We start from the raw sequence: 25614 nt of genomic DNA on the forward strand, positions 1-25614 counted from the left end.
CAGCTGGAGATGAGGCCTATTCCAGACTCACCCTGGACCGCACGTATGCCAGAAACCTGGAGTTGATACAGCAGGACTCCAGCACTCTGCCTGTCGCCTTCTCACAATATATATACACACATACATACAGGCTGCAGGAGTGTCTGTGCTAGGACAAGTCTCCTGACTATTAAGTCAATCATAATTAGCTTAATAAAGATTCCAGACTTTTCTTAATTAGAACAGCTGAATGTTTCAGGCCATTCTTTCCTACCCACGCCCCATGGGACGGAGACTTTGTATAATATTTTGGATGAAAATTCTCTATTGAAATAACATTTTACGAAACCTTTCATAGTGCTCTCCCCAAACTCAGTTTTTTTGTTGTCTGCTGTGACAATGTAGGGATTTTAGAGAAATTAGTGATTATCTAGTATAAAAATCTGATTTTCCAACAGTGCTTGATATATATTTCCGGATTATTTTTAAGTATATTGAAATCATCAAAGGTTTTGTTAATTCAGGTCCTAACCGAGAGTCACATTAAAGAGTAGTAAAAATATAACAAGTCCCAATCACCTTAATGTTCTCCTTCTCACTCCAATTCCCATCGTTCTCAGATCAGCTAGTCTCACTCCGCTACCTCTTGACACAGGAAGTGACTATTCAGCCAATCACAGGTTGAAATGCTCAAATAACTCAGCCAGTCATTGGCTGAGCATCATTTATGGTGTGTCAACAGGAAGTTGATACCAGTGGAGCATTTGGGAAGACTTAGAATGGAAGCAATGGGGGATCAGTAAGGTCAGAGACTTGTCTTACTATTGTCAATCATTCTGATCCTTTAAAAATAAATAAATAAATCTGGAAAATTCTTAATACATTGACAAAAAACATTTTTTAAAAAAATCGTTTAGTGTTATTAATGGGTTAATAAGTGCACCCAAATACCTTTAGCAGTGTATTGAATGGTTTCTGGGTTTCTCTGTGAGCTCCTAGCATCTTATGCATTTGTTTACTTGGTGTAGCTTCCTGTTGGTTTATCCTACAACTAACATGATGCATTGCTCTTCTGATCTACCGCTCACTCCCTCCCCCTCCCTCTCTCACACCCCCTCCCTGTCTCCCTAGCTAGCCTGCTGACTATTTGGCCTTTCCAACTAACTCAAAAATATCATATATTTTGTCAAGAGACCATTTTTGCACAAAAAATTCCAACTTTTTCTCCTTTTTGCCTCACTCACCACTTCCTCAATTACAGCTTTTTCAGTTTGTTTGGACGGCTGGCCCTCGACTTTAATGCCCAACCATGTGGCCACCTAGAAAGAAGAGAACAGCTTTTTCTAGAGATCAAAAGTGATCTACACCAATTGGCATCCTGTGATCCCCAATGATATTCTATCAAAAATAACACGTCTACGATGAAGCAAGTTAATATTCATGGTGGCTCTGAATCCTACAATATGCCTATGACGATGTTGAATCACCAAAACAGAGGTCAAAGAAATAAAAAAAAATTACCAATAACTTCACAAAGTTACCAATAAAATACTACTCAAAAATATCAGTTCATTCTCCTACAATGTATTCTATCAAGTCAATAAGAAAAGAAGAGATTTGTAACTAACAAAGAACTTGAAAGAAAATCCACATTGTGAGCCGATATGTAGGAGCTACTATAGCAACCCTGGTCGGGAGCGGGTTAGATATCCAGATTGCTGCAAAGTAATTGGTTAAGAAGACACTGGTCTGTTACAAATACCTATCGGATTTGGAGTTATCCCTTAAAATGTTGATCACGTTATGAATTTCATAAAATTACATTTTTCAAGAGAAAATTTAACATCCCGGGCTAATAGTTAGACAGTCTTACGCTAAGTTTACGCTACTGCTGTCTCTTCAATGTTCTGGTCTGTCGGAAGTCCAGAACAACAGAGGGGCAGAGCGCTAATGGATACGGCTATAAACGTAGAAACGCATGGGTACGACCATAAGTGAAAAAAATAAAATAAAATATTGACATGAATCCAAAATTGTATGTGGCCAGACTTAAAAGGATCCAATCTTTGGATGCCCTTTTGTTCTGACTTACATATAGGAATAGACTTAAGAAAGGCAATTCTTCTCCTACCTTAAGATGCCATTCAGTAGAAATCCAGGTTTTCTTTGGTATGCAAATGAGTTCTCTCACAGCACTGGGGGCAGTCCCCAATGCTGCAAGAGAACTCTTAGGCGACTCTCTATCTTCTTCTGGAACGCCATCTCCTTGTGTCTTCTTCCACCCTTGGTTTCAATCTTCTAGGCCTCGGGCCTCAGGCAGAGCTGACTGCGCATCTCCGGGCCACAAGAAAATGGCCGCTTACATCAGCTTACCGTGTAAGCGGCCATTTTCTTGTGGCCCGTGCATGCGCAGTCAGCTCTGCCCGAGGCCTAGAAGTTTGAAACCCAGGACGGAGAAAGACACTGGAAGAGGGCATTCCAGAAGAAGATGGAGGCATTGCTGGAGAGTTCTCTTGCAACATTGGGGGCACCCCCAGTGCTGTTTGAACGCTGAGACCCGCCCCCAGTGCTGCAAGATAACTCATTTGTCTTCTCTGGTGGCACGGAGAAGTCATCTAAAGGTAGGAGAGGAATAGCCTTTCTTAAGGCTATTCCTACGTGTTAGTCCACAAAAAAGGGTATCCAGTGATAGGATCCCTTTATTATCACTATACACATTAGTCGGTTGAACCTACTAGTGGGACTGGATGTTCAACTAAGGTGTATGGGAGATCTACACTCGCTGCTGAAGTCAAGGACAAGAAGGATCAAGCTGTGGGATCTCAACTAATGTCATGCAAGGTAAGCTGCCACTAAAGGTATCTGGCAGTCGCTTATTCCCTTGATCCTATTAAGTACACATGCATGCTTGGCCAAGCATGCAAGCATATGGAAAGTGTGCTTGGTAATTTTCTCTATCGAACCCAAGATACCCCAGTCTGACACTGGAAATGACTGATGTCAAACATTACATTTTTTTCCATCTGTTGCCCCACTGATTTCGAGGCTAAAAAAAAAACCTAAACAATGAAAAAAATATATATTGCCCCAATGACTTCAATGCAAAAAAAATCTAACATGTTCCAAGTGGCTGCTGACAACTGTTGTCATCAATCATTCCAGTTCCTTAGTCATTTGTCATCCAATCCCTGGTGGTGTGAACATGCTCTTACCATATGTGCAGACTTTCTATAAAAAGCCATTGTAGGGGGAAATATAAAATCATTGTAACACTAAAGTTACAGAACAAAGACAAGTTACCATAGCAACAATCATTAGGTAAATTAATCAACCCATCAATTAACCAATCAATCAATTAATTACACGCCTAACTCTATTATGAAATAGCCTACTCATTCTATCAATCCTATGAAAGTCCTTGATGATTTTTATTTTTATTTTTTGCAAATTAGTTTACAAAAATTTGCAATTTGCGTCAATTTTTTGACATTTCCAACAACGGGCAGGATAATAAATACCTTCAGCTTCATTTTAATACTCAATAACCACAAACTACTGAATTAGTACAATAGGTTTTGCTATCGGGAAGCAGTACTGGTGACTTTTACGCATCAGCTTAATGGGGGGAAGGGTTTCTTTTCCCGAAAAAAGGAAGTTTTTCTTAGTACTGTGAACAAGGTCTGAAACCATATTGACATTCATTATACCGTACCAGGGAGCTGTCACGGGAGTCTTACTCCTTCAGCTTAGAAAATTTCCATTGTGTCTTTCAAAAAGATTGGCTGCCTATTCATTATAGAATAAAATATAAAGTTATCACTCTTATCCACAAGGCTCTCCATAATGCCGCACCTCCCTACATTTCCTCCCTCATCTCTGTCTACCGCCCAACCCGTGTTCTCCGTTCACTCAATGACATAACACTTACATCCTCTATTATCAGAACCTCCCACGCTTATATACAAGATTTCTCCCGAGCTGCACCACTTCTCTGGAATGCTCTACCCCGGACAATCAGATTAACTCCCAATTTATACAGCTTCAAACGCAACCTAAAGAAACATCTTTTCAGACAGGCCTATCACAATTTCTAACGTAAACCCTTCCGTACCATCATTAGAATCCCCAAAATTTAACCCTCCTCTGTCCCCGCTCCCACATTTCAGATAGCAGGGTGCTGAAAAAATAAGCGTCCTTCTCGATTTTGTGGTTAATTCAGCCGTAGAGTCCAAGGCTCAAGACACGCTCATTCATCTGATGAAATGTCATGGCAGAGTCCGAGGGAAAATAAAGAGGAATCTATGGCAAATGTCCACCTCGAATTCCTCCTCATTTTCATTTTTTTTATTTTTTAGTCCTCCCCTGCTGCTACCATTTTAAAACCAAGATGTTGACACCCACCAACCAGCTCCTTCTCTTTCCCAACATCTTCCATCGGGGGAAGGTTGGGACACCACTGGGCATCTTACATGCTCAGCTGGTTCAGATGAAATCATTGGGATTGGGCTTGCTAATTCTAATGTATGGCCACTTGTGACTCTTGTATCAGGTCACATGCAATACACCCTACCGCAACATACATGACCATATGGCACTCAGTTATACCACAGGAGTTCCATGCGTTGACGTATTCAATATTTGCTCAGTATGTGTTCGGTATGAATTGTTTATGGGCACTGCAGTGCTTTTTTCCAAGTTGTTTTATCCTAATGGTTCCGGGATGAAAGATAATATACAGAAGGTGCCTAAGGTGCATAGATTTTTCAGATCCTATTGTTCAGTCTCCATTGATTTCTTGGCATTCGGTGGAGCGTGTAACAATTGGTTTTTAATTATAGATTGTGAGAAAGAAGACTTACAAGTGCGTCCCATAGATAAAGAATATGTTAGGAATAAGTTCACATAGCAGGCAAACAAAGCAGCATTTCTAAAGTAACATATTTAGGAAAAGTCTTCAATTTACATAAGCTACTAGTATAGATAGGATTAAGGGAGTCTGTCACTAGAGATGAGCGAACACTGTTCGGATCAGCCATTCCGAACAGCACGCTCCCATAGAAATGAATGGAAGCAGCTGGCACGTACACTTTGCTGGCCGCTTAACCCTCCGCGTGCCGGCTACGTCCATCCATTTCTATGGGAGTGTGCTGTTCGGAACGGCTGTTCCAAACAGTGTTCGCTCATCTCTATCTGTTACCAGTCCCCAGCATATCAATCCTTCACAATGGCAGTTTTTATTCAGCTTTACAGCGCTGGGGTCCTGCGTTCGAATGCAACCAAGGACAACATCTGCAAGGAGTTTGTATCTCCTTGCCGTGTTTACATGGGTTTCCTCCGGGTACTTTGGTTTCCTCCCACAATCCAAAGACTGTATGTAGATTATAAGCCCTATACGGGACAGTGATTGACAATGTCTGTGAATCTCTGCAGAATATTTTGGCACTAGACTAGTAAGCAAACACATTATAAATATCTTCAGGATTTGGATTGATATTCTTGGTTCCGGTGACAGACTATAGGAAATGTGACAATTGTGTTATTTTAATAGAAGAATCAGAACAGAGCCATTTCTCATGAATCCCAGCACTATGCCTTGTATATAGTGGCGGTATATATACTTGGCACAGTATTAATGCTTTCTTATTCATTAGCTCCAATTTCTAGAACAGCCCAATTACATATAATAGCCGATCTGCCAAGAGATAATAAAACCGCCACCAGCCACCTTGATGGATTTAACTACTTAATGGCCAGAGATTTACTGGTGCACACCTCAGCTTTGGGAATGCATTTACATTTAGTGTACACCTATCTCCGCATTTGTCTCCAAAGGATACGCTAATCGTTGTGAGATACTGAGATTAGCAGATTTACGTCCTGAAAGCGAGATCAATCTACTGTATGAAGCGGATCTAGAAACACAGCAAGTCAGCAAACTATTCTCACATCTGACGGCAGCAGAATTGTAATGGAAATCGTGGATGTTAAACTAACCCCGACCGGCACCCCTGGAGTCTTAGATATTAGAAAAAGTGGCTTTCCCATATCAAACATTTATCTCCCACAGTATCCACAGGCTAGCTGAGAAACCTATGACCACCATTAGTCTGACCACTGGGAAACCTGTGACCATGAGAACAAATGTCTTGATAATCTCCGATCCAGCGGAGGATGTGTCTGATGTATTACAAGGCGCAGACCTCTTCATAAGTATGGTGCTTATACCTCCGGGGCATGCACTCATACTGAAATGTACGCCATTGTTTTGGATGGTGTAGATTTTAAGAATCATTAATGCCAGAAAACTGGTGTTATTGATAATAAAGTGGTGGAGCCAATGGCCTCAACCCACCAAGATGCCCTCAAGGGTGATGAAAAACATAACTTGCAATGGATATTTGTCTGCTATTGTATTGTCAGGGTAAAGCGCTTCTTCACCTCCATAAGAAGTGAATGGAGAGATGGTCGCGTGCGCATCATCATATCACTCACATATAGGATTTATGATCATGATCGGTGGGAATCTGAGCAGGTGGATCACTAGAGGTCATGTCACATCCTATGGAAAGGCAAAAAATATTTGTAATTGGAAACCTCCTTGACTCCGAGATTTACAGCTCTAAGCAATGGCGTAGCTCTAGGGGGCACAGAAGTAGCAGTCCTTTCTGGGCCCTGGACCTGAGGGGGCTCCAAAGGTCCCTCTTTCATACAAAATATACTACTATTCTAAATGACTTACGGTAGATGGAAGCCCCACTACAGGTCTTGCACTGGAGCCCAGGAGCGTCAAGAAACACCTCTGGCTCCAGGTCTAGGATGACACCTAATTGGAATAGATAAAAGGTCCTGGCATCTTTTTGGACCCTCATCCAACTGTCAATGGTCTCTAGGACAAGCAGTGCCCCCCCAGATTATATGTCATTATAAGGATTTATCCCATTAATAAATACTATTTTATGCAGCAAATATTTGGTGTGACCTTTGCCTTTAGTGATGATCTGGCCCCACAGATATAGCCCTGATCCCAGCATCATCCAGTCTGTATTGGATGACATAAAGCGACAGACAGATTGGAGCAAGCCTACATCCACAGAAGATCTGTGCTTACTCCTCCAAGATGGCGATGGGAACAACCACCTTGCTACCGTGTTTCCCCGAAAATAAGACAGTGTCTTATATTAAATTGTCACTCTAAATATAGGACCTGTCTTATTTTCGGGGGGTGCCTTATTACAACCAGCAGTCATGCCGGCACTTCCTTAGCGGAGCGTCAGCATGACTGCCGGTTGTAGGTAGTGTAGTGTAGGGGAGGGGGGGGAGTTATCATACTTACCTTTTCCTTCTTCCTAGCAGCGCTGGTGCTGTTGTTCGTCCTGGAAGTGGTGAGCGGGGCTTAGCTAGGCTTCGGGGGGCGGGGCTTAGCCAGGCTTCGGGGGCGGGGCTTAGTGGAGCTTTGCAAGCTCCACTTCACTGACACAGCAGCCGTGCTCTGTGCTCCGTGTGCACAGGAAAGCCGGATGCTGCCTCTTCTGTATGGCAGCTGCTGTCTCTGCCTCTGGGATGAGCTGGGAGAGCTCATCCTACAACAGCAGAGGCAGCAGCCGGCTTTGCTGTGCACACGGAGCACAGAGCACGGCTGCTGTGTTAGTGAAGTGGAGCTCGCTAAGCCCCGCCCCCCGAAACCTCTGCTAACCCCGCCCCCGAAACCCTGCACACCACTGCCGGACATGCCTTTTTTTCGGGGGATGCCTTATATTAGGCTATTCAACAGAAACCCCCGCATGCCTTACTTTCAGGGGGTGTCATACTTTCGGGGAAACACGGTAAGTTCTGCCAAAAACTATCTGTACTGAGAAGAAATAATGGAAGACAAAGGGCAAACCAATTTTATTTTTTTTTTGAAAATTTACAATTCTCTTATTCACTTAATTTTGTTAAATGACAAAACTAATCTATTAACCGTTCTTACTTTGCAGCATATTTTCCCCACGGTAATGTAGATCTACGAGAGACCACTTTGTCAGATTATACTTACGAATACTATCCCTACATGTAATCGTCAAGATCCCGGGGGAATACATGGCATGTTATTCTACCTATCAGTATTTCAATCTTATCCTAGAAAATACATGTTTTCCATATTCCAGATGCCAGCTGGGTTACACAACACAACAGCTGGGGTGCTGAAGACTACCCCTCTCTCCTTGCATTAAGCCGCTCCTCATCTCCAGCGCTGATCAGATATAAGCTTGTTTATATTGTACCATTACTGACTCCTTCTCACCATCTGTCAAGGAAGAGCTGCCTGCTTTCAGCCACAATACTCCTGGCTTTATTCACTGTACATTGCCATTAAGCCACCAGGGCGACATAAAGGTCAGCTGCTTCATTGCCTCTCCACTGAACAAAGTCTCTCTCTATTGCTACATGTAGCCTCCCACGTTCTGATAGCAGTGTCATGTATCCGCTCTGAAATGACCAATTACATAGATAACATCATCATAAAAATGATTCAAATTCTCCATCGCACATGGCGTTGTCCGTCACCAGCTTCTTTGTGCATCAGTGGCCGTCATGTTTTTCCTGCAGGGTCTGATCCTGGGATTTTATGGCCTCTTGAACAATTCACGCAGGTATAATAAAGGTGCCATAAAGAATTCTGTCTAAACTATAGTATATGACCACACAAATGTAGCAAAAGTTTAAAAAAAGACGTGGAATCACTGCAGAAAAAGACGGAGGAAAATTTGTTTCTTCCACCCTATACAAGTCAATGGGGAAAAATTGGAGCAGATAAAATTAACAAGATGGCCCACGATATGCGGATGAGATAAACCGAAAACTCATTCACTTTGCAACACGTTTTTTTCTCCCACAGTGTTTTTGCAACAGCACATGACGCCGTGTTTCCGCAATATGTGCCCTTAGCCTAAAATTACCTTATGATACCAGATTTATATAGGTTTTTATTAGGTTTCACAGATAAAACTCCACTTTTAGAAAATAAGCGATTTTCCTGGGGTCGCCGTATTCTGACGCCTGTAACTTTTTTACTGGGCTAATGTCGGTACTCTTTATTTGTGGGGCAAGTTGTACTTTTTATTGGTACCAATGTTTGGTGTGTATGACTTTTTGGTCACATTTCATTACTATTTTTGGGGAAAGTGAGGTCACCAAAATTTGTTAAATTGCTATTTTTGGATAGTGGGGGCTTATATGCACATGGGGGTACCGTAAATGCTTGTTTATATTATATGTTTTTTTTTAATTTTTATTATTTGTTTATTTTTTCTACTTTATTTTTATTTTATTTTATTTTTTTTTAATTTTCTCTGTCCCACAAGGGGACTTGAACCTGGCATCTCAGATCTCCAGTGCAAGTTTCTGCAATAAAGAGTGTTGTAACACATTGAACACAAGCTCCTGGATGCCAGTGCAACCCCTTGGACTTCACAATGGGTGATCTGCAGGGTAGAAGGGGAATGGAAGATTATGTAGATAATCTGTTTTCCCTTAGTCCCAACAGCGGCACAAGGCTCCCCATATTGTGCCGCTGGTAGGACGACAGGGAAATGATCTTGCTCTATTGATCCAAGGAGTTCCTTCCTCAGAGTCGGAGTATCTTCCCACACCGGTTGCTAGTCACAGGTCTTGGCTGTACAATACAGGGCCAGATAAAATATGGCAGACTCATCTCCTGTGGCCGCGACATTACAGCGCCGTACTATTATAGTGCTCAGCGCGATGTAATAGCACAGAACGGGAAGGGTTTAGAGTAAGATTTAGAAATGAGCAAACTGGTTCAAACTGAACCGGATTCAATCTGAATTTTCCAAAATTTTCATGTTCGTCTGAACACAAACTTTGGGGATTATTATCCATGAACGGAAAGCGAAACTATTATACTCTGAGGTCATTTCAGACCCTAGAATATAATATATGGAGGTCCAAGGCAGGGTTAAAAAAATAAGAACCATTTATGCTCACCTTCCCTCACCTCTATTGGGCTTCCTCACGGCATCTAGTGCTCTCTCTCGATCCTCTTCCGGCCTCCTGTGTGATGTCATACACCCCATGTGACCATTAGTTTGATTCACAGGCCTCAGTAGTGATCTTGGACGCATGACATCACCAAGGAGACTAAGAGAGAGGGCCAGACACTACACGGAGGCCCAGAAGAGGTAAGGGATTTTTTACACTTCCCCAGGGCCTCCACCTATTCATGGACCCCAGAGCATAATAATTTCACTTCCGGTTAACAGATGACAAATCTCTGGAATTTTTGGTTTGGGTCAAATCTGAAACTTTTGGAAAATGTGGGTCCCATTGGGTTCAATCAGGACTAGAGATGAGCGAACACTAAAGTTTCCGAGGTTCAAAATCCGATTCGAACAGCCGAACACTGTTTGGCTGTTCGAACGGATTTCGAACCCCATTATAGTCTATGGGGGGAAATGCTCGTTTCAGGGGTAGGCAACATTCGATAAAATCATACTTACCAAGTCCACGAGTGACGGTCGGGCTGGATTCTGCTTGAAGTCTTCTCCCGGCGCAGCGTCCCTGCGTCCTCTTCCGGGTGGAATTCACTCTGCCTAGGCATCCAGCCTAGGCAGAGCCGACTGCGCATGCGCGTGCGGCTCTGCACAGGCCCGACGCCTGAGCAGAGCCGACTGCGCATGCACGTGTATGCGCGTGCATGCCCGTGCATGCGCAGTCGGCTCTGTCTAGGCCGGATGCCTAGGCAGAGTGAATTCCACCCGGAAGAAGATGCGGGGACGCAGCGCGGAGAAGACTTCGGAAAGGTAAGAGAAGAACCAGCGTTGATTGGCAGAATGTATAGCATTCTGCCAATCAACGCTGGTTCTGAATCGAACATTAAACTTCGAACAGCTAGTAGTGTTCGATCGAGTACGAGTATCTCGAATACCGTAGTATTCGATCGAACACCTACTCGATCGAACACTACTCACTCATCTCTAATCAGGACCAGTTTGCTCATCTCTAGTGTTGACCCCTTACAGAGGAGAAACAAGAACAATCTGCTACATTGGACCAACAATATTTACTTTCAATGGAGGGGGGTTGTTATCCATCTCTAGTAAGACCGGACCTATCGGTAGTAACTGTAGCAATTTTGTCAATTATATTATTTATTTGTAGTGTTGTTTATTATTTAAAGGGATGTTCTAACAATCAACATTTATTATCTATCTGCACCTATTGACTCAATCGTCTTCATCAGTCTCATTGACTTTAATGGAGTACCGTGCACACACTTATCCGCCACTCCATAGAGAATGAGAGCGAGAGAGAGAGAGTGGATAAAGCAAACTGGGTATATTCGATCCATACAATTGACCTATGTTATTAATCATCATTTTCTGACAAATTTTCTGAAAAAAGTGTATTTCCTTGGAAACTATGCATGCATGTCCGACATGGGCAATTAAAGTGATGATCAATGTGCTCGCTTGTAAAGACAAATTATAGCGAGACTGTGGGGGAGGAGGTCATAGAGGTCATGTACATTAAACCCAACAGGTGTTCTCCTATCATCTAACAGGAACTTTACACTCCAGGGGGGCAAAATGGGCTTCAGAGTGAGAAAAAATAACGGTATAAACCAGCCGTATACCTAGATAGTATTACACATCATAAATAATATTCCAGCATCTACTAAGAAATTAATCTTAAAGGGATTACCCAAGATTTTTCTTTAAGGCGTATGTCATACAGAGAACGGAACTAGAAGCAGTAGCTCTACGTCGTTAGGATTGGGTCCCACAGGCTTCCCGTCCAGCGCATAGCGCCACCTGCGGGCCAATCTGAACCTCGCTCTCGGCGTTGTGCAGTGAGGTGTCTGGAGTCCAAGTCCAGCTTTCGGCCCACTGAGCATGCTCAGACATTTTGGAGCCGCTCAGAGGCTGCCATTCTCTCCCTACTGAGCATGCTCAGACATTTTGGGTCCGCTCTAAGGCTAAGTCCCATTTTGGCCATACTGAGCATGATCGGTGACGTCATGCCACCGCCCCTGCTGGGCGGGGACTAGCCTTTAAATAGTGTGAGCCGACGCCCGCCAGGTGCTCACACTTTGCCTAATAATACGTTGAGACAGGAGGTTAGGGCCAGGTTCCAGTCAATTGCAGGAGCTGAGTAGGGATCCAGTTAGTACTCCTTGGCACTGCCCTTTGGAATCAGTCAACCTTTTACTAGTCCAACTGCTTTGTATCTCTTTACAGGTTTAGGAGTTAGTTGTGTGACTGACCAGGAGTGAAGTTAACCCCTGGCAGTCTTGTGTTTGCAGTAGAGCGAAGCACATGCTAAGGCCTGGTTCTCCTGCTGTAATTAGCAGGGGCTTCTGGCAAAGCTTCATTTGCTCAACTGCTATACATAGGCACGCTCTCCCAGTGACCTTAACTGGAAAGAGTCTGTTGCCGCCTGTTCACATTTGTGTTGCACAACATCACTGCCAGTGCAGTCCAACTGGTGGTGCATAATCAGACATACGGCTGCCCATCTGGGCTTGTGGACCTCGCTGCAGTGCTCTGCGGCTTAGCGGTTCTGGTTGTGTTCATTATTATTTTTATATATACACGTAGAACCGTAACATACGTCTATAGAATGGCCGGGTGCCGTTACTGTAGCTCAGCTCCCATTGACTTTGATAGGGACTAAGCCGTAATACCAATGCCCAACCATTTTACAGGACATAGAGCTATCTGCTTCTATCTCTGTGTACGGTACCGGAACCAGACACCTCCCATGATCCATGAGGATCCATGGACAGGTCAGATATTTATGACCTACCTTAAAGGGGTTGTCCAGGCAAAAATGGACATTTTTTTTAAATCGGCCATGGACTATGAAAAATTTAAATAAATCATACTCACCTGTACCCGATGCTCCGGTGCCTCCCAGTGTGCTTCGATGCCACGCGACCTCACGTGACTGTTGAAGTCAATCTGCGACCTCAACAAAGGTTATGTGATGCCACTAACTGTGCCGTCCTGGGATCTCTTACTGAGGTTACTGGGGTGAATCAGCAGCTTCAGCAGAAGGGATCAGTCTATGATCAGTTTCACACTAGAGCAGCAGGACTGGACTGCGCTATAGGAAAACACTGGGGCACCAGGGACAGGCAAAAATGATTTTTTTTTTGCTTTGTTTTTCACCTCCCCCTCTCTATTTTAAAAAATATATTTTGCCCAGATTACCTCTCTAAGCATAAGCCACAAAAAAAACAATCCCTATAAAGAGTTGTTTTAGAAATAGTCTTGACACCTGCTGAACATTGAGGGTAAACTCGAGTATAAGCCAAATTTTTCAGCACAGTTTTTGTGCTGAAAAAGCCCCCCTCGGCTTATACTGGTGTCAGCAAAAAAAAAAATGCTGCTGCATTTCCCCTCCTCGGCTTATACTCGAGTCAATAAGTTTTCCCAGTTTTTTGTGGTAAAATTAGGGGCCTCGGCTTATATTTGGGTCGGCTTATACTCGAGTATATACGGTAATTGCCCATCCCATATCTAAAAGATATCTAAACACACAAGTGTACAATGAGATAAACCTAATACAAGTTTGTTCTGATATTCTCACAACCTACGTTATATCCAAATCCAAGTATTTTTACCGTCCATCCTCTATAGATACTAGAGTAAATATCACTTGTAAATATATAGAATCCTAAGATTATTTCGCCATATTTTATACATTATGTAACCCGCATACGGCAAGAGATTAAAAATAAGAAGATCAATGAACAGAACGATCCAAAAATAGAAACAACTTTGGTGAAAAGTACAAAACAATAATTGGCAACTGAAGGCACGAAGAACAGATTAGAGATACAAGCTGCGTGGAGTTACTGACAGCCGTGGCCGCTTCCCCTTCAGAAGGTCTCCATACTGGCACATGGATGCCAGCCAATGGATGTGTAATAAGCATGTGTATAGATCTAGATGAGCACAGACCCATTAAAACGAGGAATAGATTTATTGACAGAAAACATCAAATTATAACCATGTTTTTTTTTTTAATTAAAAGTCATTAAAACATATTTATTGAAGAGTTATTACAATTAGTTACATAGTATAGCACCACCTAGTGTGTAAAGTGTATAGCTATGTGTATGTCCACCTAATGAGCTGAGCGGTAGTGGATGCACATGCTCAGTCGTTCTCCCCGCAGCCAGGTCTCTGCATAGTCATCCTATGCTCACTGCAGATCAGTCATAGAAATATAACTCTGCCCTGCTAGGTAGTGAAGGAGTATAGCATTTGTAGTAGCATGGCGGTGTAGTGTAGTCTTACCCTTGGTTCACATCTGCGTTTGGTAATCCTGTCGGAGAGTCCGCATGGGGATCCCCCAAAATGGACTACCAAACGTATTTTCAAGTGGTGAAAGCACACGGACCCTTAGACAATAATGGGGTCCGTGTGCTTGCCATGAGATCTCCGCATGAGTCATGAGGACAGAAAAGTAGATTGTGAAGTACTTTTCTGTCTGCATGTTCCCTGCGGAGATCTCACAGCAAGTGCACGGACCCCATTATAGTTTATGGGGTCCATGTGCTTTCACTGTACACTGCTTGCAAATACATTCGGTAGTCCATTCAAGGGGTCCCCATGCAGACTCCTCCAAACAGATTACCTACGCAGATGTGAACGAGGCCTTAGTGCAGGGGAAGTAAGAAGGGGCTACACATGGGATAAGCGCCCATTAACGTAAATGGGAGTTGAGCTGCAGTCACTATACTGTATATAGAGCTATCTGCATCCAGCTCTGTGCACTGCATAGTAGAAGGACCAGATGCATGCGAACATCTGATCCATGCAGAATCCGCCAATCAGATTATTGCCTTTTAGGAATTTTTGGAATGAAAATGATTAATGGGATAATCCCATAATAGCCTATGGTCACACTCCAACATTAGGTCAATCTCATTGGACTCGTAACTTGCTCAGTCTTCTTGCAATGGTTACAAGGTCAGGCACAATATTACTATAATTTTACTGTGATTTACCTCTAGATGTAGCACAGTTTAACTTGACTCATAGCAAGTTAAGTAAACAGGTTTTGTTTTTTACAGCTTTCAATGGCTTTGGATGTGTGATATCACATTGAAGAGTGATTCTTAGTAAAGTGCCCTATATCATTATAACTAAATGTCACTCTCAAGCTCTTAGCATTTAGGTTTATCTAACAAACCCATCACACCAATCCCATAATGTCAATCTAGAGCAGAACTGGAAGAACATCTTATATGGGTGTTATACAAAACATGTGACAGATCCGGCTTACTAATGTACCCAAACCACAGATATTAAGCAGCAGGTCCTGTCCTTATATAGATGTAAATCAAAAATGATTACAACATTTAACATTACAGTAAAATCTTTTCTGGGAACAAAGGAGTTAATTCCATATTTTCAAAAATTTCTAAAGATTAATAATATGACCTCCCGCACACAACTTTATGGATTACTATGATAGGACATAATATGACAATTCTGTTATGGGACAATACTGTGCATCAGATCATCAATACTATGCTACAATATGGGGGTATCTTCCCCTAGAAGGGTGAATATTATGCCTTACCATAGTACAGACTAGTAGGCACTTAGTATACCCCTGTATAGGGTCCAGGCTGAATGCACAATGGGGGTAAAACATCATTCTCAGGATTGCTGAATGTCTCAATGGTCAGACCCTCAGCGATCAGCTATCTATTCTCTGTCTATTGTTTCTCAACCTCTTCAAGTCAAGCACCCCTTTGAAAAAAAAAGTTCCAACCAAGTACCCCCAATGGACAGTGTGGTGTCTGCCATGTGATAGATCTTGTTCCCAATCTCAAATTGGGAAGAAAGACTGGCATGCAGAGAGTAGCAAGCAAATCCTTTGCCTATGGGGCCATCTGTGTTACGCACGCACTATAAGAGTTCTGGGCCTTTTAGTTTCCAACCACTCATCAGATTGTAGATCAGGAGCGTCCTCTCTATTCAGCTACCCGCTGAGATCCATGCTCTTATCTCAGATCCATCATCTTCATCCAGTACCTCATTATTTGAAGCTGGTAGGTGGTTTGGGCCCTACCCCAACCAGGAGCCTCAGAACCCAAGCACTTGCTAAATCTGCCATTTACAGAGCCCTGTTTTTCAGATTTGGCATACCCTCTGAGGTATGAGATCCTATGGATAGAGAATAGTCTTCATGACATAACCCCTATAAGAGGTCAACTGAAATATTAATCCAACAACTTGCATTGACTGTTATAACTGCATGATTTGCAAGAAAGTCATTTGGGATTAAGGTTCAAATCTGTATTTCGGTTTCCTTTTGCGTAGTCCGCTTAGGAACCCCCCGAAAGTAAACCTATCCACATAAAAAAAAGTGATTACCTAAGGAAACCCACGGATAATGGGGTCCATGTGGTTTCTTCATAAAAAATGCGGAGAGAAAAGTGCTGCTTGCAGGACTCTCCGCATATTTCATGTGGATAGGGGAACGGAATGGCCCAAACGCAGATGTGAACCAGGCCTAAGATGGTCAATCCATCAGGGCACCCCCTGCTCATCTGCAGGAAAAACAGTTCAATAAGTATACCCAGATCATCTCCTCTAGGTATTCAGATCAGACATATTCTCCTGGTATGAACAGATCCAAAGAAGCAATGTACAATCTAGCACCTCTGGTAATACCTTGCAAAGTTTATTGACAATCCATTAAAAATTGTATCAGCATTACATATGGATGAAATACATGAAGAATGACCGAAACATAAAGAAAGAGGATTTTCCACCATCTTATGGTATATAACTCTGCTGTTGATGCAAATACATTGTCAACAAATTTTAGAAGTTGTCAGTTTTCTTGGCTCAGTCCATTTTCCTTATTAAAGCGGTTATGCAATAAATCCATGGGATAAAGGGTATATACTTGATCGGTGGAGGTCTTGGCTATCACAGGCGCTTCATTCCCATCAATGGAAGCACTGGAGATAGTCATAGTACAAATAACGGACTCGGCTAGTTAAGCGAATGGGAGCACTGTCCAACACCAGTTACGCCAACATTTAGCCTGGCTATGGTGAGGCTAAGGGCTGGTTCACGTCTGTGTTTGGGATTCCATTCGGGGAGTCCAATTGGGGACCCCCCAATTGGAAACCTATACGCATTAAAAAGCAGATAGCTAAGTAAGCACACAGACCCCATAGACTATAATGGGGTCCATGTGGTTTCCACATGAAACATGCAAAGAGAAAACTTTTCTCTCCGCATGATTCGTGTGGACACCAAGTGGAAACCACACGGACCCCATTATCGTCCATGAGGTCCTTGTGGTTTCTTAGCTAACCACTTTTTAATGTGTAATCCCCTAGCGGACTCCCCCAATGGAATACCAAATGCAGATGTGAAGCATGCCTTGAAATATAAACTCACTTTCCATATATGAATAGTACAGGTGAATATAACAAATTTTATAATATATCTTACCAAAGAAATCCATTTCCTTCTACATTTATTAGGCTTCTTTCCTGAAACTTATCTTCACTCAGACTGTTTATTAACATAGAGTCTGTCTCCGTATTCCCTTCACACACAGGACTCTACGGAGAGTGGAGGGGGAGAAGGACGCTGGTCATTGATTTACTGTCTCATTCTGTCCAGTGGTAAAGTCTTATCTTGAAACATAAGAGCGCCGCTGCAGTTATTTGTATGTGTTTTCCAGCAGTCCCCTCCCCTCTCCATAGACTAATATGTACAAAGTAATTAAGCTTGATAACTGGAGAAGGAAACAGATTTCTTAACTAAGATGAATTACAAAGTTTCTTATATTCACCTGTACTATTCATTTATATAAAGTTGTTTTATAACTGGACTTATGCTTTAATCTTTTCGACATCCATAGTTTAAGAATGAGTGTATCTGTAGTCTAATGATACTATAATATCATAACATTCCCTTAGACTCACTCCTAAACCTCTATCATCTACTATAAATACCATCCATTGTAATAAAAACTGATTAAACGTGTAGCACGGCCTCCTGTACAAATACTCATTCCGTGTTATTGTCCAATATCTCTCCGAGAGTCCGGTTATAATGTAGAGTATCCTTCTGGGAGACATTGAAATAAATGGCACGTGATGATTTCTTATATGGCAGTTCTTTCTCCAAGCTATTGTCAGATATTGGATCCTTTCCAGAGTGATGTGAAGAGGCAGGAGCGCTATTATTAGATGTGTTTGCTAAGAGATACATAATCCCACCTACAGACAATGATTTCTAAAGGCTTCTGTGAATCACTGTGCAAATGGAGTTGGTGTCAATGCAAAACCTAAAGTATCAGGGCTCTTCTTACTGACTATTCGTATGGAAATATTGTCATGGTCCTAGATTAATATTATAAATAAAAACAAAAGAAAACACAGGGTCAAAACATATTCTAAAATATTGTGAATCACGGCTTCAGCATTATAGTTTGCCAGGTAGCTGCGAGTTTGTGTAATAGGATAGTAAAGAATTTCTATCCCTCCCAGTGTAAAACTGGTCCATCAGAATAGCAGATGATCCAGACTCTAACACAGTTATGGTCCAGAAGAAGACACACAAATTTAAAGGGTACTGTGGTCTATTACTTGGGAGTTGTCGAAGGACAGACCCACACCAACTTGGGTTCTTTTCATCCTTCAATAGACACAAATACTCTGATTCTGCCACATTTGGGATTTTTTCTCTAGCCCCCACCAGTACAATTTAGCTTTGATACCATTTGCGCCACCTAGACTCTCAAATGTCAAGTGGGTGGAGTCAGGTAGCAGCTGGCATCAGGGCGTGACTCAGAAGTCCAATCAGAGGCAGGCACTGTCAGGGTTCAGAATCACATCCACTTGCCTGTTCTTGCCTGACATCACCCTCCTGGCATTATAGACTCCAGTTAACATATCAGGCACCAAAACTAATAACACTGATTGTTCGGGAATGGTGTGGACTAGAGAAAAAATTCCAACTGCGTCAAAATCAGTGGAGGATGAAAACAACTGGAGTTGGTGGAAGTGGTCTGCCATTAAGGACCCTCATCTATTAGAGCAGCTCTGTCCTGGGGAGCCCCTTGGAACCAGTATAGGTGGTGGGTGACAGAAGGATACTGTCCATGGTGAGCTCCATGCTGGAGAGCAACTCCCATCCCGTGTATGAGACTGTGACAGCACTTGGCAATACTGTCAGTGACCAACTGCTTCACCCCAAGTGTGAGAAGGAGTTATCGGAGGTCCTTCCCCCCAACCGTGGTCAGGCTGTATAATCAACATAAAGCCAAGCGTAGATCACTCCGCACAGAAAACTAAATGATCCTGGAGTATTTATTTTCTTTTTTAGTTGCTATGACTCCTAGTATCTTTTTCTATCTGCTATTCCAAGCTTGTATGTGTTCTTTCTTGTAATATATTACTTTATTATCCATGCTACTGAAATACAATGGTGTGTGCTGAGATAAGACAACCTAATAACACAATGCTTGCACACTTTTTTTTATATCTTTCTGTTTCTATGTTTTTTATTGTTTTGTTGTATACAGTATGGTACATATTCATATACTGTAAGTCACTTCTATATCAGTGACACGAGCTTCACACCTGCGCTTTTGTTTCCATTCTTCAATTCCATTTGGTAACCTGAAAAATGGAGACCCAATTTGCTTAAAAGGCAGTTACCCATGGACCCATAGACTATAATGGGGTATACCGGGGGCTCTGCCCTAAAAATGTGGAGAGAAAAGTCCTGCTTGCAGAACTTTTCTCTACGCAATTTTCAACCCGAACCCCCGATCGGAAAGCGGGCGCAGGTGTGAATACAGCTTAAGTAATTTTCCTGAGATCATCTTATGTCATCTCCTAAAGCCTTTGTGATATCTTCCAAGTGAGTTGTTATATATTATATTAAGACTAGAGATGAGCGAACACTGTTCGGATCAGCCGATCCGAACAGCACGCTCCCATAGAAATGAATGGAAGCACCTGGCACGCAGACTTTGCCCGCTTAACCCCCCACGTGCCGGCCGCTTTCATTCATTTCTATGGGAGCGTGCTGTGAGTGTGCTGTTCCGAACAGTGTTTGCTCATCTCTAATTAAGACCTTAAAGTGGATCGCTCACCTCTCACCTGACATGTCCGTTTTACTAAATACTCCCTTTGCCTTTGTGCTGTCTTCCATTGTTCTACTCCATTATAAGAAAAATGGAGGTACCAGAAGCCAAGAGTACAAAAGATCCATTGTCTATAATCGTTGGGCTTTTGTTCCAGAGTCCATCATTCAACCAGTTGAGAAAATCCTGCATGCCGGACTTTTTTCATCTACAATTTTTAACAAAATCTGTGTTGAAAGACCCTAATGGAGATGTGACCCGATCCTTATTCTTATTGGAAAGGTATAAATATATTGACCGCTCTGTGTTACCAGTTGGGTAACGTTGTCTGATGAGGGCTGATAGTATCAAATTGTGCAGTATGATACCCCTCCGTCACGGAGAATTAAGCAATTTATTCATACATTGTTAGTAGAGACAATGGACACTATGATAGGCTCCAGAATTGGGATTTTAAGGAGGATACAAGTTTTTATTGCTGCAATGTATCTAAAATAGATAACTTTGCAAAAAGTCTCCATTAAAGTATCATTTTGTATCCTGTGCTGATCTATAGGTCTTCATAAATGCTGACTATAAACAAATCCAATGTAGTCTGAATAAATCCTATGTAGTCTAACTCTAATCCTTGTGTTTGGCCATCTTTCTGCCAAACGCATCGTCTTGCTAATGTACAGCTAGTAAGTTAGTAAAAAGTAAGACACGGGTTAGGATATGGGTATATGACTAAAGAATCAGACTATAAATGACTTGTTTGTAGTCTGTAACCATGGAGAAAAATAGGTCAGCACAGAAACTTCAGCCTAAGATACATTTAGAATACAGAATCGAATACAGAATCGGATATGATAAGAGAAGTCCCGGCATCTGCTAAATGAACCTTTTGACAAAAGTCTCAATTTTACATTTCCATGAGTAAATCCGGAAGTGCAAAAAAAAATCAATGGCTGATGATGGTGGATGCCAAGTGGGGCATGGAGACCTAGGTATAACAGCTGGGGCACAGGGGGCAAAAAACATGAAAGTAATAACAAATAACACTATGCTTTGAAAGAATTGACAACAGGAAAGCAAGAAAATACAATTAAAGAAATGACATGAAGTTTAGTATTTAGAATGGGCAAATATATAGTAAATGGTTGATATTGGTTCTCTAGAGTTAGTATTTGCCTATAGTGTGAGTGTCACACTGCCCACTAGTACTAGATGTAGGCACGGACATGATATATTATTATTATTATTATTATTATTATTATTATTATTATTATTATTATTATTATTATTATAGTATTATTATTATTATGATTATTATTATTATTATTATATTATTATCATTATATTTTTTTTAACTGATATAACTGAGTATTGATCAGTACACTTATTGAATTAAACAAATTTACTGATTAGAGCTTAAAACAAGAAAGAAGTTACATATATATATATATATATATATATATATATATATATATATATATATATAATGTTTTGACACCACCTAGAGCTTGTCCATGAACTTAACTTCAAAAATACCCTTTAAGACTAGAGTAGCTGTACTTTAAGACATATGATAATGTACGTTACGTAATAATATGTTATGCTTTTTGTAATGTTTCAAGTGGAAGCCGTGCAGCTGTTTGTCACTTACAGGCAGGTGACAACACACAGACATCAGTCAGTAAACAAGAGCATTGTTCAGATATGAACGTCCTACCACTTATCCCCTTGTCCTCATTAAATGCCTCAGTGAGCAACAATCCCATTTCCATAGGTAACAGACATAGACTCCAGTCAGTGTCACCTTTCACAATCAATATGTCACTTTAGCATATACAGTATGAGTTGTCAAACATGATTACCATAAATCTGAGCACCCTCTGTCTGTCTATCCATCTATCCACATCTTGTCTCTGTCCAATCACCTACAGTATCTATCTATCTATCTATCTATCTATCTATCTATCTATCTATCATCTATCTATCCATCCATCCATCCATCCATCCATCTATCTATCTATCTATCTATCTATCTATCTATCTATCTATCTATCTATCTATCTCTCCTATCTATCTCCTATCTATCTATCCATCTATCTATCTATCTATCTATCTATCTATCTATCTATCTATCTATCTATCTATCCATCTATAATCTATCTCCTATCTATCTATCTATTATCTATCTATCTATCTATCTATCTATCTATCTATCCATCTATTATCTATCTATCTATCTATCTATCTATCTATCTATCATCTATCCACCTATAAATCTATCTATCTATCTATCTATCTATCTATCTATCTATCTATCTATCTAGCCATCCATCTCTATTATGATCAAATAGAATACACAAGCCCATTAGAATCCATCCACACACCACACGCTATGTTGCACTGTCATGTCTTCAGCCATACAGGTGACAGTGTGCACTTCCTATGTGACATTCTCTAAGAGGCTGCTAACATTTAATAATCTGGCCATAAGGGGCATTTACAGTATTAGCCCCTCTCATTGGTATTAAGTCTCACTCCTGGCAGGCGTTCTGAAATGCTTAAGTGACAGCATGGTCTGTAAGCGGCCGCACAGTTGGTCACTTCTGGTTTTCTAACTTTTAGTATTAAGACATAACCCAGATTCTGCTCTTGTATATAACACACATATACATACAAACACACTATGATATATACTATCAGTATCATGTATAGTATGAGCTGTAAGTCTGAATAACAATGTACTATATACAGTATATATAATACAACATCAACCAGATATCCAAATACAAAGTGATCATTGCACTGCAGGCACAGAATTATCTCACCCCTCTGACCTTTATCTATCCACTTCTAGATATTTCTATTCTGGTGAAGCTTTCTACTCATCCACAAATAACAACATCATTCTTACCACAAAGGCTAAGCCCTTCAATACAAAGAAAGATATAAAAGTGACTATAAGGATATTAATCATATATGGATACTATTCATAAAAAGTCTCCTATATGAAATTTACAACTATATAGTGAAATATTAGGCTTGTATCATTTGTATTGATATGTAGGACCATATATATATATATATATATATATATATATATATATATATATATATATACAAAAATAACAAATCACACTACATGTATTGATTTCCAATAAACAGCTAATATAGCAATAATTAGCGTCCATGCCTCAATGGGTTAATATCAGACTCCACATGGATACGAAGAAACCGCCTACAGCCATTCCATTATATACCAACCTATCCCATGATATATTGCCATTTCACAATTTCATAGGGCATTTACTGATGATCATAGTTACATTAGTATCATTGCCTTCCTTGTTAATGGAGATTATTTCCAGTTGAAGGATTTGTCATCATTGTTATTATATCAGAACATTCTATAAATCAGCAGAACATACCCAGTCCAATCTAAAATGGTGACATTTCCAAAAACAAACTCCAGACTTTGATAGTATATGGCATATGACAAACTGTAGCATACCGTATACAACAAACTATGATATATAGTATATAACAAAGTATGGTATACAGTATATAACAGACTATAATATACAGTATATAACAAACTATAGCATACAGTATATAACAAAATATAATAAACAGTACATAACAAGTTATAGTATATCATATGTAAAAGTATAATATATAGTATATAACAAACTATAGCATACAGTTTATAAGAAACTATAGTATACGGTAAATCACAGTTTTTGTCAATTACAGGTCCATGAACTATATGAGACAAGTCAGGGTAAATATGGACACCAGGGTTGTATAGGATGACACACAATGCAGACTGCTCATGACATAGCTGATCTTTGATGTTCCACATTCTTATAGTGAGAAGTAACATAATATCATACTGACATTACACCTATCTATCTATCTATCTATCTATCTATCTATCTATCTATCCATCCAGCATCGATCTAGCCAATATCTATTTATTAAATAGCTATTTATTTATTTCCTATCTATGTATCCAAACAGTAGCAACATTGTATAAAGTATCCACAACCACTTTAAAATAGCAACAATCCTCCCAAGCTCTCACAACTTGCATGTAGTTGGCAGCCAGGACTGGAACTTGCTCTCCTAATATTATTACATTGGGTAACATGAAGACAGCATGGTCATGGTGTGCATCCTGCCAGGAGCCTTGGGAAACATCTCCAGGCTAATATATATACAGCATATATATAGCATTAGCAGGAAAGGGCCTGCAAACTGAAGCCTCTGTCCCCTGAAGAAACAATGAGTGATCCACACATAGTAGGCAAGGAAGCAAATGAGAGTTGATGGGATGCACTGAAGAAAAAGCCAGACACATAGCAGCTACCATTTTCTGATTAATGTCACCAGCCTAGAAAATCTGTAATGGTAGCAGCTCTGTGTCTGTGACATTATTAGCCGAGAGGGACCAGAGGGATAGAGAGCAAGTGTGCGGATGCAGAGAGCATAATGTAGGGGCTGACACCAGGATGCTGCATCCTCCTCCATACATTGCTGGAGCACTTGGTACACAGCTGCTTGGAAATAAGAAAGAAAGCAGGCAGCACATACCATGAGTGCAGGATGGATCCTCTGTAGGTCCTGAACAATCACTGCAGAGGTTGTCACCAGCAGCCTGGGAAACACAGGGCTTGATATCCACATGCAAGTGATGCTGCTGCCTGCAGCTGCAAGAGGCAGAGAACAGCAATGAGAAGGGGCCTCCCAAAGCAGGCAGTGGCTGCCTTCAATGCACACAAGCCCAGCCTTCTATGGCAATCCACACACGCCCAGAGTCAGGTCTATTCAGTGCAAAGAGAAACTGGAGCCTGGCAAGTCAATGCCCCTGATGTCACAAGCCCCTCCTGGTCCTAAACAGGGGGGCACTGCTGCACTCTCTGTATAGTGAGAGGTTAAATCAAGTGCACAGATGGAGAGCGCTGGAGTGGGCGGCAGCTATTTCATACAGAAATGCTCTTTTTTTTCCTACTATTTCACATATTTAGTAGGACACATCGCACTCCCACATAGCATAGACCTCTAGGCTGCGATAAGATGGCATTAGGTTTCTGCTCCGATGCTAATATAGAAGGATAGCTTGCTGCAGTAATGGTTCTCAAGAGTTTCTGCAGCAGCTACATCATCATGATTCCGGCTTAGTCACTGGATCTATAGCTTGCTGCCATTTGTCCTCAGTTAATTGCATTTTCAATGGAGCGAATGATGAAAGGTATTGTCTGGGGGCAAAATCATAGCCGACCATACCAAAATGTTCTATGCCTCTGAAGCTATCTGAAGATCCCCGGACCCCCACCCCACCTGGTTGAGGGGTCGCCAGCTCTTGCATCCAAGCAAAGAATTGTGCAGGGGTGGGGTCTGTATCAGATACTTGTATCATGTTCAATGGATACCCCTTTAAACTGTGTTTTATATTGGGATTATTATTTAGTACTGGACCCCATACAATAGCATTCTATAGTA

At 41.2% G+C, this 25614-nt stretch overlaps 1 protein-coding gene across 1 annotated transcript in view; it reads right to left on the bottom strand.

Annotated features, from left to right (window-relative positions):
* B3GALT1 (beta-1,3-galactosyltransferase 1) overlaps positions 1 to 24850 on the bottom strand; it is a 247587-nt gene extending 222737 nt beyond the window's left edge. The window contains exon 1 of the mRNA XM_075284231.1: positions 24706 to 24850. The gene's annotated coding sequence lies outside the window, so the exon portion shown is untranslated. The remainder of the gene's footprint in view (positions 1 to 24705) is intronic.
* Between the last annotated feature and the right edge of the window lie 764 nt (positions 24851 to 25614).

This window comes from Leptodactylus fuscus, chromosome 8 (assembly GCF_031893055.1).
Source record: "Leptodactylus fuscus isolate aLepFus1 chromosome 8, aLepFus1.hap2, whole genome shotgun sequence".
NCBI classification, from domain to species: Eukaryota; Metazoa; Chordata; class Amphibia; order Anura; family Leptodactylidae; genus Leptodactylus; species Leptodactylus fuscus.